The sequence below is a fragment of the Mustela nivalis genome, assembly GCF_964662115.1.
Source record: "Mustela nivalis genome assembly, chromosome: 4".
Taxonomy (NCBI): Eukaryota; Metazoa; Chordata; class Mammalia; order Carnivora; family Mustelidae; genus Mustela; species Mustela nivalis.
Genome location: NC_139023.1, coordinates 32,143,272 through 32,162,626, shown reverse-complemented (window position 1 = coordinate 32,162,626; position 19,355 = coordinate 32,143,272). Strand labels below are relative to the sequence as shown.

General features: G+C 37.5%; 1 protein-coding gene across 6 annotated transcripts in view; it reads left to right on the top strand.

The window, feature by feature from the left end:
* Positions 1 to 19,355, top strand: part of GRXCR1 (glutaredoxin and cysteine rich domain containing 1) — a 223,765-nt gene that overhangs the window by 67,859 nt on the left and 136,551 nt on the right. For 2 of the 6 annotated variants that reach the window (XM_082728784.1, XM_082728781.1), the window contains one exon: positions 15,918 to 16,015. The exons of the other annotated variants lie outside the window; for them this stretch is intronic. The gene's annotated coding sequence lies outside the window, so the exon portion shown is untranslated. The remainder of the gene's footprint in view (positions 1 to 15,917; positions 16,016 to 19,355) is intronic. 6 annotated transcript variants of the gene reach the window in all.

Sequence of the window (19,355 nt, the reverse complement as noted above, 5' to 3'; positions counted from 1 at the left end):
AAAAGATAATGGATTGCTTAAAAACATAAGCACAAGACCATTGTCACCCTCAAAAAATTGGCAATAATGCCTTAATATCAACAAATATCCAGTCACTGTTCAGATTTCCTGATTGTCTCCAAAATGATTTTTAAAAATCTTGGTTTGTTTGAATCAGTTTCTGGTGTTCTCACATACATTTGGTTGTCACATACCTCTTATGTCTCTTTTAATCTATAGATTCCCCATCTTCTTTCCCCCTTTAGTGATATGTTAAAGAAATGAAGTGATTTATCTTTTAGAATTTCCTTAATTCTGGACTTCATTGTTTGCTTCCTTATGGTATCCTTTAATGTGTACTTTTGCCTCCTTTATTTCCTGAAAACTAGAAATTAGATCTAGAGGTTTGGCTTAATGCTTTAATCTGATTTAGGTTCTTTTTTACACCACCTTTAGGAATACATCATAGATAATGTCTGTTTGTCTCTCTTTTTTGTGTGATGTCAGTAGCCCTTGTTGAGTATTGCCTAGATTCATTTTTTTATTAGGGTGTGAAGAAATGATGCTCTAACATTTCTTCACTATTTAATAGCTGGAATATTATACTTTCCACTTTGTACTATACATTCTATTTATAGAACTACACAAAAATTCCTTGATAGATCTTAGGCTCTTTGCACATTTATGTGTTCTAAATTGATCCTTAAAACAGTCTTGAGAAATGTTTATGGTGAAGAATTACTATCCCCATTTTACAGAGAAGCTAAATCACTTGTTTAAAATTCCACAGCTGAGCTGGAATGTTTGGAACCAGGTTTTCAGCTCTTTTTCTGCTGCTTCACTAATGAGACACATAGATCATGACCTCCAGTTGGAAGGGAAAGAACAGTTCCATGCTTATGCAGTGCTCCGTGTGTGCTCAAAATTACTTATTATTCAACACGTGGAAGGACATAATGTGTATCTTGAGAAAGCCTAAAGAAAATAAGGCAGGCTGACTCTAGAGCCCCTCACTGCTTTCCTTCCTGCTTCCCTTTTGTTGGGAAATGGCACTTTTTGCTTTTATGGGGTTGGCTTTCTTATACCTCAGGTTGAATTTTATAGGTGTTCAGAATGATTTGATGGTTATCTAGCCAAATTCAAGGGACCAGATGAAACAAGGCCCCCTACTCTTCCACCATCTTGACTCCCCCTGGGCTTGGCTTTCAAGGGTCAGTGGAATCTGGTTATCATAAGCACAGGTGGTAACACTATAGCCCTCCTTTACAATGTTTTAATAAGAATATTGAGCTGAAATCTCATTGTAGTTTTGATTTGTACTTGCTTGATGAGAGTGATGTTGTGCACCTTTGCATCTACCTGTTGGCCATTTGTATTTTTCTTTGGAGATTTCTATTCAGATCCTTTGCCCATTTTTTAATTGAGTTATTTGGTTTTTTTGTTACTGAATTGTAGGAGGGCCTTGCATATTTTGGATATTAACCCTTTATCAGATACATGGTTTGCAAATATGTTCTCCCATTCCATAGATTGTCTTATGACTTGATTTTTTCCTTTCCTTTCCAAAAGCTTTTTAGTTTCATGTAATCCCATTTTTTCTATTTTTGCTTTTGCTGCCTATGCTTTTGGTGTTAATCCAAGAAATCATTGTCAGGGCCAATGTCAAGATGCCTTTTTCTATGTTTTCTCCTAGGAGTTTTACAATTTCAGGTCTTATGTTTAAGTGTTTACCCCCTTTGGAGTTGATTTTTGTGTGTGGTATAAGATAATGGTCCGATTAAATTCTTTTGCATGTGGATATTCAGTTTCCCCAACACCGTCTCCTGAAAAGACTGTTCATTCCTCATTATGTATTCTTGGCATCTTTGTTTAAGATCAGTTGACCATACATGAGAGGGTTTATTTTTGGGCTCTCTATTCTGTTTCATTGGTCTTTATGTCTGTTTTTATGTCAGTACCATACTGTTTCAATTATTGTAGCTTTATAACAATACTGCGGTGAACTTAAAAATTTTCTAAGAATGGCAGATCTTATATTAAGGTCTTATTGCACACACACAAATAAAGAAGGTGGGAAGGAACTTTTGGTGGTGGTGGATATATTTATGGAATGGACTGTGAGAATGACTTCATGGGTGTATACCTATCACCAAACTCATCAAATTGTATGTATCAAAGATGTACAGCTTTTTGTTCATCAATCATACCTCAAAAAAATAAAATAAAAAAAAAGAATACTGAACCAACATGTGTATAGCAATGTTTGGTACAAGTTATGTTTGGTAGCAATAAAGGAGGACATGAAGTAAATCTTAGATGATTAATATATATTTTTCTCCTTTATTTGAGAATATTATGCCTCTTTTTAAATTTTGGGTTCATTGGTTCTAATTCATATATATGTATGGTTTGCTTCACTCTCATTCTTTTATTAATTCTTGGGAGTCTCATTATCTTGGCCTGTGTACAAATGTATGTATAATTATCCTTCTTAGTTTTGTAGCAATGGAGTAATAAATACTCTACCAAACTATAATTTAAAGAAAAAAAAAAGATTTCTAACAATTCCTCTTTAATAGTGTAAGAATCATTCCCTAGGCTAAATTGTCTAAAGAAAAGGTTGGTATACATCAATTCAAATTACTTTTCCATCCCCAACTATTCTTTTGTGAGGAGTTTTTCATTTTTATTCCTCCTTATGGGTAGGTTGAATCCCTAAAAGTGATTTGGATGGAGCGGTCCTCACGGAATACAAACAAGATAGTCAAAAGGAAAAGGCATTTTCGAGTAACATGTGCAAGTGTAGGAGCTGAGTGGGCAGGATTCTGGCTCTGTACCTCTGGAAGAAATTGGTTCACAGGAGATCTCCTTATAAAGACATCATGCAAGAGAACCAACAGCACGAGCTCATGAAAACAACATTCTTTATCACACAGAAAACTTATTTCAAAAGGGAACTGGTTCCAGAATGAGGAGGTCCACACAATTGTGCCTCCTGAATTATCTGGGTCAAGTTGATTTCTGAGTGAAGAGCTTTGCCTGTCCATATACAGCCCCGATTCTTCCAGTATTGTCTTACACCCTTACACCTCCAGTTTCACTGCTGCCCTCATACTTACAGAGAGATGAGTAGCATTATTATTATTATTATTATTATTATTTTTGGTTCTGTTTTGCAGGACATAGAAAAGAAAGCTGACAAAATCGAAACCTCGCATGAAGTACTGTTTTTTTTTTTTTTTTAATGTCAGCATTCGCTTTGATGAATCTAAAGAAGAAGGAAGCTTGTATTTAAGGAATTTCCAGGAAAAAAAATGGAGAAAACCAATATAGATGCAAAAGGTTTAGGCTAAGGGTGACCAAGCAGCAAGGGGAAGATAGACTGCGGGAAGGCACTTCAGTCCTGCTTTTGCGTCTTACAGGGCTCTGGGCATTCATTACCCGCTCCACAGCTACTGAAAATCTGCAGCAACAACACAGGCCTCCTGGAGTAGCTATCAGGAGTGTCCCGTAACAGTTCCTATCACGCACTGCTGGGCCAAAGAGATGAATCAAGCAGGTGTGGAATGACCATGCCTTTCTGGTTTTATTCCCCTACGTCTTCCCCTTTCAAACCTCAGGACAGGTGGATCACAATAAGACTTCCTCTCCCCAATTTCACTTTGTTGTAAGAGTTTCAAGGCCAGTCTCTGAAGAGATGCTCTCTTCAGAGACTAGTCAGTCTGTGGTATTCAGGCTGTCCCTGTGGTTGAACTCCCCTGCTCTTTTTTTTTTTTTTTTTTTAAGTCACCTAGAGTGACACAGATTGGGGACTAGAGCCAGTACATGTTAGCAGACAGTACATGTTAGCAGACAGTACATGTTAGCAGACAGACTAGCTGATAGTCCCAGGAATATACAAGCCCCCTCCCCCACAATAATGATAATAACTAGCTTCCCAGAGTTCATGAATGATAGATCATGAAACATTATTCACCACACAAATTAGAAGTATGGGGACAAATAAGTCAAGAATTTAAAAGAAGCACACTAGGCACACTCCAGATCTTCACAGAGATCAGGGGGTGGTATTTGTTTCCCTTTGCTGCTGTAATAGCAATTGAATTGCAAGTAAAATGCCAGTGATCTTTGTGACTGAAAACAGCATGTATTTATTCTCTCGAAAATACCACAGGTCAGAATCAGAATGAGTCTTATGGGGTTAAAAATGGAGGTGTCAGCAGGGATAGTTCCTTCTAGAGGAACGAAAGGAGAAGCTATTGCTTTTTTTCCCAGTTTCTGGAGGCCACTTACATTCTGTGGACTTAGGTTCCTTCTTCTCTCCATTTTCAAAGCTAGCGGGGAAGCATCTTCTCTCTTCTCTAACCTCCTACTTCCTTCATATATATGAGAAATCTTGTGATTTCTGGGTAATCCAAGACAATGTAATATCCCCATGTCAAGATATTTAAGACAACCACACCTGCAAACTTCCTTTGGCCATGGAATAATGTCCTCTACCCAGATGTTCTGACCCTAACCCCCAGTACCTGTGAGGATGACTTTATTTGAAAGTAGGATCTTTTCAGATATGATCAAGTTAAGATGAGGTCATACTGGATTAGAGTCAGCCTTAATCCTGTGATCAATGTCCTTGTAAGATGAAGGAAATTTTAATATAGACACAGACACACAGGGGGAATGCCACTTGATCACATAGGTAAATTAGAATGATGTGTCTTGAAGCCAAAGAATTTCAAGGATCACAGGCAACACCAGAAACTAAAAGAAAGATGTGGGACAGACTCTCTCCTTGAGCCTGCGGAGGGAACATGCCCTACCAGCACCTTGGTTTTAGATATCTAGCCTCCAGAACTGTGAGAAAATACTCTTCCGTTGTTTTAAGCCACCCAGGTTGTGCTACTTTGTTATGGAAGCCTGAGGAAACTAATACACCTTGTAAGGGAATATAGTCACAGGTTCTAGGGACTGGGATATGGACATCATTAGGAGAGCCAACATTCAACCTACCACAGGAGTATGGTAGGAACACAAATTAACAATGACAAAACCAAAAAGAACCAAGTAGGAATATTAGAAATGAAAAAGAGTTATATAAAGAACTCATTAGATGCAATAAATAGTGGGATAACCAGAGCCAAAGAAAGACTTTGTGAGCCTGAGAAGACTGGGCTCAGGAAATCTTTCAGAAGGGGAGTAAACAATGAAGGAAAAGAATCTAGAGAATAGAACTAGGAGTTCCCATATTTGGATACCAGGATATCCCAGAAGAGGCAGAAGGAACAGAGAGGGCAAAATAATTATAAATATTTCAACATTGAAGAAAGATGTAAGATTTCAGATTAAAAGGACTCAAAGTTGCCATACAGAATAGATGAAGAAAAACCCATGCTTTAGACACATGATATCAAAAGTTAACTCTATTAATACAGAGAGAAAATTCTAAAAGGCGATAGAGAAAGAATAGAAATCTGAAGGAAAGGAGAAAAAGATACTTGGGGAAAGTACAATCTCTGGAAAATATGAGAAAGTCCCAATATAATAATTTTAATAAATATAAATTGCTCATCTCACCAGTTAAAAGATTGAAGCTTAGAGGATATTTTAAAAAATAAAACACAGGGGCGCCTGGGTGGCTCAGTGGGTTAAGCCTCTGCCTTCGGCTCAGGTCATGATCCCAGGGTCCTGGGATCGAGCCCCGCATCGGGCTCTCTGCTCAACAGGGAGCCTGCTTCCTCCTCTCTCTCTGCCTGCCTCTCTGCCTACTTGTGATCTCTGTCTGTCAAATAAATAAATAAAAAATCTTCAAAAAAAAAAACACAAAAAATCAACAGTGCACTGTTTAGATTCAGTTCAGGTAAAAGGACACAGGAGATTTGAAAATAAAAGGATACAAACTCATATTGGCCACTGCAAACCAAAAGAGAGTGGCCATCTTAATATCTGACTCTTAATATTAAAGTGTTAATATTTGATACATCAAAGCAAAAAATGTTATATAGGAAAAAGGGTGATGGTGATATATACTGGTAAAATAATAGAGCCAGGAGATATAAGGAGCATGAATACGCATGCTTTAACAAGATAGCCTCAAAGTATATAAAGCTGCAATGGCATAATGGTAGAGGGAAATAGACTTGCTAATATATGTTGCAAGAGATTTTAACATATTTTCCTCAGAAATTGATAAATAAATCAGACAAACATTAACAGAGACAAAAAAGTAATATAATAAAGAAGCTTGAACTATATATCCATATATATATATATGAGTCTGTGTGTGTGTGTGTGTGTTCCTTACATGGAAAATTTACTAGACCATAAAGGCAGTCTTAAATTCCAAAGAATCAATATCATATAGGCTATGTCCTCTGACCATAACCAATTAATGCTAGAAATTTTTAAAAAAGAGAGAAGCATAGTTTATGTAACCCTAAATGTCAGGTTTTACATTAATAAATAATCCTGGAGTGAAAAGGGGACCAAGAGGGGAATTGTGAAGTTCTAGGACTTAACGATAAAATCTCACAAGTTGCTGTTTATAAGACATGGCTAGCATGGTCCTTTCCAGAAGTGTATAGTTTCAAATAAATTTACCAGGACACAAAAGTTTGAAAATGTTGAAAATGTAGCAGAGCAAATACAAAGAAACCAGCCAAAGAAACAAGGAAGAAGAATGAATGACAATAAAAAAGAAATTTTTAAAATAAAGAATTACAAATATTAAAAATGTCAACAAAACTAAAGGTCTTCAGGAAACCAAGCAAGAAAAAGTAAAAAGAAACAAACAAAACAAACAAAAACAGAAACTGCAATGAAAAAGAAAAATAGTTGCAGATATAATAGATTTTAAATAAAGAATATTATGAGTAACTATGTCAGAATATACTTGATAACTTAACAAGATCTTAGTCATAAACTATTTGGAAAAGTAAAAAATGCCCAAACTATGAAAATTGAATAGGTCAAAAGCACTGGAGACTTTAAATGGTCAAAAAAGACCTCCCTGCCATCTAAACTTTATAGCCCTTGGTCTGTTTCACGCAGAATTTCTACCAAATTTTCAAGGAAAATTTCTACTAATTTTTTCCCAGAAAAGAAGCGCTATATGCTTATTTAATGAGATTAGTGCAATCTTGATTCCAATGTCAGATAAAGGCAATAAAAAAATGATAAACCAGTTTCACTTGTGCATGCATGGTTTAGTATTCTAAATTAAATATTAGTTGAAATGAAACATTTGCTTCTTAAACAATAATTCATTGCTCAGATCAAGTTCATCCCAGGAATGCATCGGAGTTTCAATATAAGAAAATATGTCAAGAGAATTCACCATATTAATCGACAAAAAAGGTGACTATTTAAATTGATCCAGAAAAGGCATTTGAGAAAAGGAAACACCTGTTTGTTAAATAATATGCATCAGAATATATTAAAAGCTAGAGGAGCTATGCTAATATAATATGTTCTAAGACTCTAGGACAGGCTTAGAGTTTTGTTAATGGCTTGGTCCCATCATTTAATTCACCGTACTTTTTATTGAAGTTGTTCTTCCATTCCCAGAGGTCCATTAAGGAAGACAGTAAGAATTTTGCTGAAGCATAAAATGACTGGGCAGAAAATGGTCAAAACAGAGGATGGGTTTTAGCTGCAGCTTTTCAAATAGCCTAGGACAGCGTGGGATGAGAACCAGGGAAATCAATACAAAGATGGCTGAGAGCCAAGCTATAGAACCTGAGTTGCCAGCCCAAGTTTACTCATTCACTTCCTAAATAATAACTTTTAATTTTTTGCTCTTATAAAAATAGTAGAACTTTTGGGGAAAAAAAGATCCTGCTATTTCAGTAGAAAAAAGATCTTATTTCCAAGCCACAATCACTGCTAACACTTCAGTGGATAGCCAGATATATATACTTTGAAGAAGGAAAAAAAAATCCCTGACCATAATGGACTACCAATTGTTTTGTTAACCAGAGAGCATTTAAAAAAAAAAAATTACTGCCACCAACATTTAGACTAATGGGTTTCCTTCTCTATGGTCTGTGCTCTTTCTTGTTTGGGAGGGGGGTCACACATTCAAATGACTTCAGTGGCCAGATAGGTTTGAAGAGACAAGTAAGTTAATAGAGGTGGCTTGACTGTGTGTTCTAGAGAAAGTGTGATGGTCAAGGGCTTTTAAGACAAAGCACATCTGTGGGTCACCAGTTTGCAATCCCTACTTAAGATTACAGGTCTTCTCATAGCATGCACTATGTGGCTGGGGAAACAGACAAGACGTTTACATATGAATGACAAGAGAATCCCATAGTTTATTATGTGGTACTATTTATATGACCCATAAAGAATTATACAGAAGAAGAGGAATCTCTTGTGATGTTGGGGTATTATATCATCATCACCATGATCCTTCTTTTTGTATTTATCTTGCTTTTTAGTTTATTAAGTGTTATCAGAATCTTCATTCTATTGTTTCTCCAGAAACCTTAGATGGAAAATAGGAACAATGTTGTCCATATTTTACATATGTGGAAGTTCAGTATCAGAGTGCTTGAGCAATTTACCCATAGTCTCATAGGTATTAGGTCCTTGGGCCTGGATACTGCAGTGGGTATCTGTGGGAGCTAGTTATATCTTTTAATTGTCACAGTGTTCCTTCTGCCATTTTACATGGTGCCTCTGAAGGGGCCATGTTACAAGTTGACTTCAGCTCTTGGCCAAGTTGGCCAATGAGTTCCATTCCTAGAATTTGGTAATCCGGGAGAAAGTGATGGCATAATCTCTCCAGGGAGAAAGAAGCTGTGATAGTAAACCTTTATAACTCTTGGCACCCTATGAAATGAGGCAGTCTATGGAATGGGGGACAGAAGGAGCAATCCCAAGAGAAATAGGAGGCAAAGAAACACACATCTTAACTGTAAAGAGAGTCAAAAGATCGAGTAAGAAATTTTATGGCATTCTAGCCCCTGTGTCCAATCATACCTAAGGGACAGCTGCATTTTTATCCTGCCCTTAGTTTAAATGCTCAACTTTTACTCAGATTATACATTTTTTTTAAATTAAGTTTTTCATTTTAATTCCAGCATAGTTAACATACAGTGTTCTATTAGTTTCAGGGGTACAGTGTAGTGACTCAACAATTCTGTACATTACACAGTGCTTCTCATGGTAAGCATTCTCTTTAAACCCCATCACCTATTTCACCCATCCCCCACCCGCCTCCCCTCTCATAACCATAGTTTGTTCTCGATAGTTAAGGATCTGTTTCTCTGTTTCTGTCTCTCTCTGTCTTTTTCCTTTGCTCATTTGTTTCTTAAATTCCACAGAAGATTGAAATCATATGGTATTTTTCTTTTTCTTACTGACATGTTTCACTTAGATAATACCCTCTAGCTCCTTCCATGTTGTTGCAAATGGCAAGATTTCATTCTTTTTTATGAATGAGTGATATTCCTTTGTATGTGTGTGTGTGTGTATACATACATATACATATATACATATATATATATATATATATATATATATATATATATATGAAGATGTGGTATATATATACACCACATCTCCTTTATCCATTCTTCCTCTGATAGACACTTGCCTGCTTCCATAATTTGGATATTGTAAATAATACTGCAATAAACATAGCGGTACCTGTATCCCTGTGAATTAGTGTTTTTGTATTTTTTGAATAATTACCCAGTAATGCAATTACTAGACTGTAGGGTAGCTCTATTTTCAAGGTTTTGAGGAACCTCCATACTGTTTTCCACAGTGGCTGTACCAGTTTGCATTCCCACCAATAATGCACAATGGTTCGTTTTTCTCCACATTCTTGCCAACATTTATTGTATCGTGTGGCCTTTTTTTTTTTCTTTTAAAGATTTATTTATTTGAAAGAGAGAGAGCATGCCTGAGTGTGGGGAGGGGCAGAGAGAAAGGAGGAGGGAGAATCCTTAAGCGGACTCCGAGCTGAGTATGGAGCCCCACGCACGGCTTGATCCCAGAACCCTGAGGTCATGACCTGAACCAAAACTAAGAGTCAGCTGCTTAACTGACTGAGCCACTGGGTGCCCCTGTTTCTTGTGTTTTTGGTTTTAGCCATTTTGACTGGTGTGAGGTACTATCTCATTGTAGCTTTAAGTTGCTGTTCCCTGATGATGACTGATCAGCATCTTTTCATGCGTCTTTTGGCCATCTGTATGTCTTCTTTGGAGAAATATCTGTTCATGTCTTTTGGCCATTTTTAAATTGGATTATTTGTTTTTTGGGTGTTGAGATTTATAAGTTCTTTATATATTTTGGATACTAACCCTTTATCAGATATGTCATTGACAAATATCTTCTCCCATTCTGTAGATTGCCTTTTATTTTGATTGTTTCCTTTGCTGTGCAGAAAGTTTTTATTTTGATGTAGCCCCAATTTATTTTTTATTTCCTGGTTTATTTTTGCTCTTATTTCCCTTACCACAGGAGACATATCTAGAAAAATGTTACCGTGGCCCATGTCCAAAGAAGTACGGCCTTTTCTCTTTTCTAAGATTTTCTTAGTTTCAGGTCTCACATTTAGGTCTTTAATCTATTTTGAGTTTATTTTTGTGTATGGTATAAATTTTATTCCTTTGCATGTTTTCTAATACAACTTGTTGAAGAGACCATATTTTCCCCATTGTGTATTCTTTCCTCCTTTGTTGAAGGTTAATTAACCATATAGTTGTAGGTTAACTTCTGGGTTTTCTGCTCTGTTCTATTGATCTATGTGTCTATTTTTATGCCTGTACCATGCTGTTTTGATTACTGGAGCTTTGTAATATACCTTCAGGTCTGGAACTGCATTACCTCCAGTTTTGTTTTTCTTTTTCGAGATTGCTTTGACTATTCAGATCTTTTGTGGTTCCATATAAATTTTAGGGTTGTTTTTCCTAGTTCTGTGAAAAATGCTGTTGGTATTTTGATAGGGATTGCATTAAATGTGTAGATCACTTTGGGTAGTATAGACATTTCAGCAGTATTTATTCTTCCAATCCCTGGGTAATTCTTGAGAATTATAAGAAACACAGAGTCAAGTGCCATGTGTGATTCTTATTTGAATCCTGATTCAAATGAAATACTTTATAATGTGTAGGTATATATACACAATGGAATACTATGCAGCCATCAAAAGAAATGAAATCTTGCCATTTGCAATGACGTGGATGGAACTAGAGGGTATCATGCTTAGCGAAATAAGTCAAGCGGAGAAAGATCTCCCTGATATGAGGAAGTGGTGATGCAACATGGGGGGTTAAGGGGGTAGGAGAAGAATAAATGAAACAAGATGGGATTGGGAGGGAGACAAACCATAAGTGACACTTAATCTCACAAAACAAACTGAGGGTTGCTGTGGGGAGGGGGGTTAGGGGAAGGGGGGTGGGGTTGTGGACATTGAGGAGGGTATGTGCTATGGTGAGTGCTGTGAAGTGTGTAAACCTGGTCATTCACAAACCTGTACCCCAGGGGATAAAAATATATTATATGTTTATAAAAAATTAAAAAAAAAAAAAAGAAAATCTAAACTTAAAAAAAATGTGTAGGAGAATCAGAGACATTTGAACACTGCTTCATTGATGATATTAAGGAATTATTGTTAATATTTTAGGTGTGATGATAAATGACATCATGGCTATGTTTGAAAAGAGAATGGCTCTCAGACTTAAAGATATGTAATGAAGCATTTATGTATCAGTTGATACTGATGTCTGGGGTTTTCTTCAAAACAATGCTGAGGAATTTGAACCCAAGCAGTTTCTTTCAGAGCCTAATGATGAAATTATTCCGTTGCAGTAAAGAAATAAATTCAGAGAAATAAGGGACTTGTTGGAGAAGAGTGAACTTCCCAGTTTTGTTGATCAATGGGGCCCATGGAGGGATTGTCAGAGATGAGTTTATCAAGGTGGCTTAGAGCCAAATCTTAGAAGGGCCTTGGAAAACAGGTTAAAGAACTTGAAAAGAAATCATTATTTCAATAATTATGGTACCACCATGTTCTGTACCAAAACTCTGTGGTAAGATTCATGCTAATTTAAGTGCTAATCACCATAGTCTATCGAAATATTAGAAACTCCTTGTAATAGAAGATGAAATTTGAAAAATACTAAATTTATGAAAGATAAATAATGAAATTTAATAACATTTCCTCAATAGTGATGGAGCATTTTTTAAATAATTTTATTTTGATCACCTAGATTATAAATATCTAGTCTTAAAGTCTATGAGAAACAGACTTAAAAAATAATATACTTGCTCTGTGTTTTGCCTGGAGAAGAGTTGAACCCACCAGGTTTCCTACTATTATGTTTACCAATTAAGATTTTAAATTCTCTGTGGTGTTTTAATTTTTGTTTTCTCCTCAATTTAATATTTTTTGCACCCATTGTATTATATATCATTTCTAGAAATATTTCCCTCTATGGTAAATGCTGATTTCTGACTTTGTTTTGTAATATGTTTTTGTTTTTAATTGGACTTCTGAGAAAATAACCTGAATAATGATTTAAAATAAGCAGAATAAATTTTATGTGAAAATTATTTCAAAAGTCATTCTTCAGTTGTAGATGACTGCTGTTGCAATTTTCTTGGCATACAAACCAACTAATTTAAAAGTTAAGCTCTTTGTGCGATTACATGTTTCCTGCCTTTAGAGTCATGAAGATTTTGGAAATACAGCATCAAAGCAGAAATAGGAAGCTTACTGACTCTTTTGAATTATTAGTGTTTTATTATATTTACCATAAACTCCGGTTTCCTAACTTAAGTGATATGAAATGTATCCAGTTATAACGGAGTTTGTGTTACATTCAGACTTAAATTTTACAATTTGTTTTCAAGTGTCAAGTATGATGGAAATCTCTCCAGTTTGCCAAGGCATATGTAGCAGAGCAAGGTTGTAAGACTCACAAGTGTCTTAGCTTGAGTTTTTAGAAGCAAGACATGGGATAGGACTTCTTGTTCAAGTGGTTTATAAAAAACAAAACAAAACAAAACATACTTTCAGGTGAAGAGATTTGAGGAAAATAGGATAACACAGGGAAAAAAAATACAAAGATACTGATCCAGAATGTGGGCTCAGGTGGAAACTAGCTTGTTTGTTCCCACAGAAAGCTGTGGGTGACAAGTTGTGCAAGAAAGTCTCTCCTACCCCGTGGGACTCAGTCACTGGCAATGGTCTTCCTTTGGGAGGGCTGGGTGGTCATAGACTCCTAGGCAAGGCTGTTCTATTTGTGTGAGGGCAAGTCTCCTGAGATAGGAGTAGCTGTGTTATCAGCTAATATAGTTTCTGGGGAAGAGTTGACCCCCCCCCCCCCCAGTTTACATAGTGACGGTGGTTTACCAATCACATTCTTTACAGTTCATCCTTGGAGCTCACATACCCCTAGGTCATGGCACAGCGTCTCCAGAATTCTGATTGGAAAAGCTCATAAGGGGTTCCTGGAGGAACTCTGCCTGCTGCTGCTCCTGCAGTTTGCCCTGAGGTCATAACTAATATGAACCACTTCCTGCCTCCACTACCAACTCTAAATTCCTCTCCCCAGTGATTAGGACTTCTGCCACTCTGTGCAGTGTGCCTGGTGCAATGCCGAGGCCTCATCCTTAATCTGAAGGGTTTGGGTCTTCTCTGCCTTTACTGGGTAATGGTTGCTGTGCTTTCCCATATACAATTAATTATAGCTGGGAATGAAAGTCACATGGCTTACCTGAGTGTTCTGCATAGTCCTCCTTACCTTAATCTATCACAGAGGTTATGGTTCCTCCTGATTATCATGGTTGATTATCACTGTCAGTAGAGTAATTGTTTTCTTCACTTGCTTATCTCCTGGCATAAGGATCCCAAAGTGTTCACTCTAAGATGAGTGGGATTCTTGCTGTGTCCTTGGTGGAAGGATTATACAGAGCTTAAAACTGTGGGGACAGTATTGATGTTTCCCTGAGTGGGTTCCTGGGGGGTGATAATGAGTGGGACTCCTTCTAACTCTATCCCTTCCTAGCTAGACCATTCATTCTACTGTTACAGACCTAGCACTATCGAATGGCTATTGAATTAAGGTGCATGCTGAATTGTAAAAGATAGGGTCCTATCCTTTCAAGGTGTTCTCTTCAAGCTGCTACTTTAGCTACACTGTTAAACATCCATTTCAGCCTTTTACTGTGTTGGCAGCTTAGATGGCACAATACATGGTAGGAACAATGGGTGTTGTTGTCACAAGACCACTATGACTTCTCCTTGGCTATACAGTGGGTGTGTAAGTTCATGGTAAGATTATGCAATTATACATGACAGTTGATTAGACATTCTTTAAGCCCCTGGTAGTGGTGCTGGCTTGGAAGTGTGACCAGAAAGGCAAAGCCAGATCTGGAATAGTGAGTGGATCAAATACAGACAGGATAGAGCATTATTCTTTCCAGGCTATCCGTGTCTTGTTGGACTTACTGAAAGATAATACCATCTGAGCACTCACTGTTGTTCTCTAAGTGCTAGCAAGTTAGGCATTCAGTAGTGACAATAGTGAGATCATTTTGGTGAAAGCATGCCCAGTGGACCGTGCATGGGTCTGTTTCTTCCACTAGGGCTAGTCTAGTTCCTGGCTACTTTATTTAAGTACTAGAGAAGCTGAAGACAGAGGGTCACTGGACTGAGTCATCCTGTCCATCTGGCTGTCAAATGCTTTTTCTGAAGTAGATTCTCTCTAGTGAACATTAACTTGTGATAAGAATGGTTCTCATCTTGCTGAACCTTTTAGATGTATTGTTTTCTTCAGAGTTGCTTTAGTTTTATGAGGAGCATATGTAACTGGGATAACAATCTGCTGGGAACATTTTGACACTTTAAGTGAGTTGTGGAAATGCCACTTCCATTTAGATCCCTTAGCTCTCCCCACTTGAAAACCTTGTTTTCTCTACACACATCGAGCACCCCATTAATTGGAATTATAGTTTTTGCCTCAGCCATCAACCATGATGAAAAAACTCAGGAGAACTCTAATCTGTTATATTCCCCGCCTTTTATAAAACCTATTGCATTGTTATTTCTTCCTTTCTGAAGCCATTTACTTTCTGTCTGGAGAATGTCCTGGAGGTATTCTGTAAGGTTAGGTCTTCTCCCCTTAGAGGTACAGATTCCCTTAGTTTCCCATCATCTGAGAATGTCTTAATTTGCCTTTATATCTCAAAGATTTTTCTTTTCCAGGTATAGAATTTTTAGGGTTAGCAGGGGTTTTATTTTTCCTCTCAGCACTTGAATATGTGCAATTTTAGTATAATATAAGCCAATTCTTCTAGGGCTAAAGTTTAATTATATGATTGCAGTCCAAATAACTACTATTTTGACTAGAAATAGAAAAGGCAGGGTCCAGTTTTGCTCCTTTTCTTATATTGCAGAAAATATTTCTTTTTGAGGAGAAATACACATGAAAACTTTTTTTTTGGCAGGGGGGGGGGAGAGATTGATCCCAATGGTAGTTGAATACTGGGTAGTTTGTTTCTTGCTTTCTTTTTTCTTCTGAGACATCAGAGGGCAGTAGCAGCTGTTCTAAGAGCAAAGACGATGAGAACACAAACTAATCGTTCAGTCCAAATGAGCAGTCCCCTATGTCTGCAGTGGAGAGAAGGGGGCCCCTTACAGGAAAGCGAAAGTCCATCTTGGGAAGCTCTGTGAGGTGAGCTGTAGGGAGTTTGGAATCAGGCATACTTGGCTTTGATCACATCTCCATACTAGACGCATGATCTTGGGTGAGTAATTTAACCTCTCTAGGTCTCAATTCCCCCTTAGATAAAATCAAAATAATACTACTTCTTTGATTCTTTGTGAGAGTTTATAACAATGAGAGACACAGGCTTCTAGCACAGGATTCATTTTCAACTGTCTTTCCAGGGTTTTTCAGTTGTATTTCTACTTCCCCCTTTCACAGAGAGCCGATGTAAAGGTTAAGGAATACTCTTCAGGAAGGTGTCTAGCTCCACCTTGGGACTCATGGTGAACTAGCAAAGTTAAGGTTTCTTGCAAAAGGTATAATGTGAATCTTTTATTTATTTAAAAGTTGTGATGTTATCATCTTCAAAGTTTGTAGTGAGTTACTGCTATTTGTTTAGTTTATTTGTTTAATTATTTTAATAAAGGCAGGTGTTAAAAAAACATTTATTAGTCTGGGTCAAATTAAGGGAGACATTTCTCACAGAAGCTTGAAAAGGAAAGTTTTATATAAAGAATTATTAACTACAGCAGGACCAAAATTGGAGCAATGGAGGTTTTCTTAGCAGGAAGAGAACATGAATGAATAGGCTATAACAGACAGAAGGGCAGTTACTACCCAGGGCTGAGATAGAGAGTCCAAGGAATAGGCCCCACTCTGCCTTCCTCCTCCACAGCTGAGATCTGAAGCCTATGGGAAAAGGCACAGCCCTGACTGGATGTCAGAGAAGTCCCTGTGTTGGTACCATGGGGAAATTTACTGGAAATCTCCCTTCAGGAACTGGCTGGAGTTCTGTCCTCAAGGGCTCTGGGCAAAGTTGTTGAGGAAGTGTCTCATGTGAAGCAATGCTACCAATCTGCCTGAGGGTGGTGATGGGCACTCCACGGCTGCCTTCTTTGTACTTCCGGAGACTGGCTCTGGAGAAGCTCTACACCCTGCAGGAGGCTGCCCAGTGAGTGCCTCAGATCCAGGAAGCAAAGCCCTTTACTCCTAGAGTGTCTCTCTGGCACCCTCTATGGACAAAGTCTGACCCTGTGTAATATACCGTGGAAAATACTTAAGGGGCCCAGATCCATTCTCCCAGAGCAAGCAAAAAGAAAGAATTTGGAGATAAGAGGTTATTTATGATGCGTACAACGGAGGCGAATTCATGATTGAAATCTGTGTTAGGACTTAGTAAGAGTGATTGTCTTAATCTTATACAAAGCATTGGCTTAATTATTTCAAGCCATGATATCAATGCACCAATGCCTCCCGGTGAAAGTAAAGTGAAATCACATTTCAAATCTTTGTGCGAGTTAGATCTTTTATAATTGGAATTGTATAACATAGGCTGTAGGATTGTGGCAAACATAATACTCACTATATAGAGTTCCTGAATTATAAATTATATTTAAAAACCCGTTTCTAGTTAGAGGTATAGATTGCAACATAGATATTGTTGTATAGATTTGAATATGATTTGATTTGATCCTGAAAAATTTGTTTTAGTATTAGGGTGAGGAGTCCAAATGATACCTCATCTAATAGCTCAGATGATTCAGGTTTAAGCCTCTCAGGGAGGTTTTAGGTTTGCAAAAGGGGTTAGATACATAGGTTCTAGAGTAAGCTCATGATCCTACTAATTGAGTAACTGCTGAGCACGTGCAAGGATCTGCAGGACTGAGGAGTATTATTAATGGGCTTTCATTAGAAGTTGGTGCCATGTATCATTTTCCCCTGGATTTATATAAATAAAATTTTTTATGCATGTTTATGCCTTCTCTGTGACATTTAGAATTTTCTTTAAACATAAGTGTAGTTGAGGGACGCCTGGGTGGCTCAGTTGGTTGGGCAGCTGCCTTCGGCTCAGGTCATGATCCCAGCGTCCTGGGATCGAGTCCCACATCGGGCTCCTTGCTCCGCGGGGAGCCTGCTTCTCCCTCTGACTCTGCCTTCCACTCTGTCTGCCTGTGCTAGCTCTCGCTCGCTCTCTCTCTGACAAATAAATAAATAAAATCTTAAAAAAAAAACAACTTAAGTGTAGTTGATATACAATATTATACTAGTTTCAGGTGTACAACATAGTGATTCAACAATTATATTCATAAGAAAATGATCACCATAGTAGCTGTCATTACCACCTATCACCAGAAAAAAGCAATTACAATATTATTGACTATGTTCTCTGTGCTGTACTTTTCATCTTTGTGACTGACTTATTTTATAACTGGAAGTTTGTACCTCTTAATACCCTTCACTTTTGATAATACAGTTCTTTTGGAAATTCCTCTCTCCTTTGCTTTACATGGCCCTATTTATTTTCCTCTTCTAGGCTTGGGGTGGTGGTGGTGTTTTCCTGAAACATTTAAAGTATCCGTATTCCTACGTTCCATCTCTGTGATGCTCTTTCTTATTCTGTATGTTTTTTCCAGGGTGGCCGTATGCCATCTCACTTAAAAGCACAGAGCTCAGAGTTAGAGAACTCTTGAATATTAGCTCTGCCACTTCCTGCTTTGTGATTCGGGGTAACTTAATATCTGTAGTCTCAATGTCCTCAGTGGTAAAAATGAACTACCCTCTCTTACCTCCTCTAGTGGTTGAGATTTTGAAATGAGATATATGTAAAGACTTTATCATAGTGCTTGGCACATAGAAAGTGCCAAATAAACAGTACTTTTGATGATCTATTTGTCTGGTTCAAGTAATATGCTTCTGATTCCACATCTTTATTAAAGGTTCTCTATTGGGCTCCAAGTCTCTCTGTATTGTAATCTATATCACTGGTTTTAAATGCTGTTTGTGGTCTGTTGTAAATCAGTGATGAGGATTACATTAGTCTAAGAAGAATTGGAAAAAAAAAAAAAAAGGACTTCAGTTGAGTTTTAAATTGAAGGCAAGTTACCTTAATTAATAAATTGCCTTTTAAGTCATGATTCATGCCTTAATTTTTGGTGTTGAAAATCCTTTTATAAGAATAAAATATAGGGGTCCTGGGTGGCTCAGTGGGTTAAAGCCTCTGCCTTCGGCTCAGGTCATGATCCCAGGGTTCTGGGATCCAGCCCCACATCCAGCTCTCTGCTCAGCAGGGAGCCTGCTTCCCCCCCACCCCGCCTGCCTCTCTGCCTGCTTGTGATCTCTGTCTGTCAAATAAATAAAATCTAAAAAAAAAAAAAAGAAAGAAAAAGAATAAAATGTAGATATAAGTAGATGATAGTTTTTAAGAAAACATGCCCTGACCTAGAAAAAGAAAGAACTCACAGTCTTAAACTGGTCCCTCATATTATTTGCAAATTTTGGAGTTGTGTGAAACCTGAAAGCCTGGGAACCTCCGATCTGCTGGAGAACTTTACTTGAATCAACCACGAATGCCTCACACTTGACACAATAAAAAGCATATTTATTATATCCTTCTTTCCCTTCACACAAAACCCAACTGCTTTTTCCTCTGTAGTGTAAAGGATGTCATAACTCTCCATCCCGGTTGATTCTGAGAAGTGAGTTATCCTCAAACTGTCCCGGGTGCTGTTACCTTTACATTTAAGTGATTGCTAAGTTTTCCAGTCTGTCTCTTGATATTTCTTGATTCATACCCCTTGGCACTGTCATCTTTTTTTTGGTTGTAATTGTTTTCTTCTTACCTCCAGACTTCTTTCATTCCACTTTATCCTGTCTTAA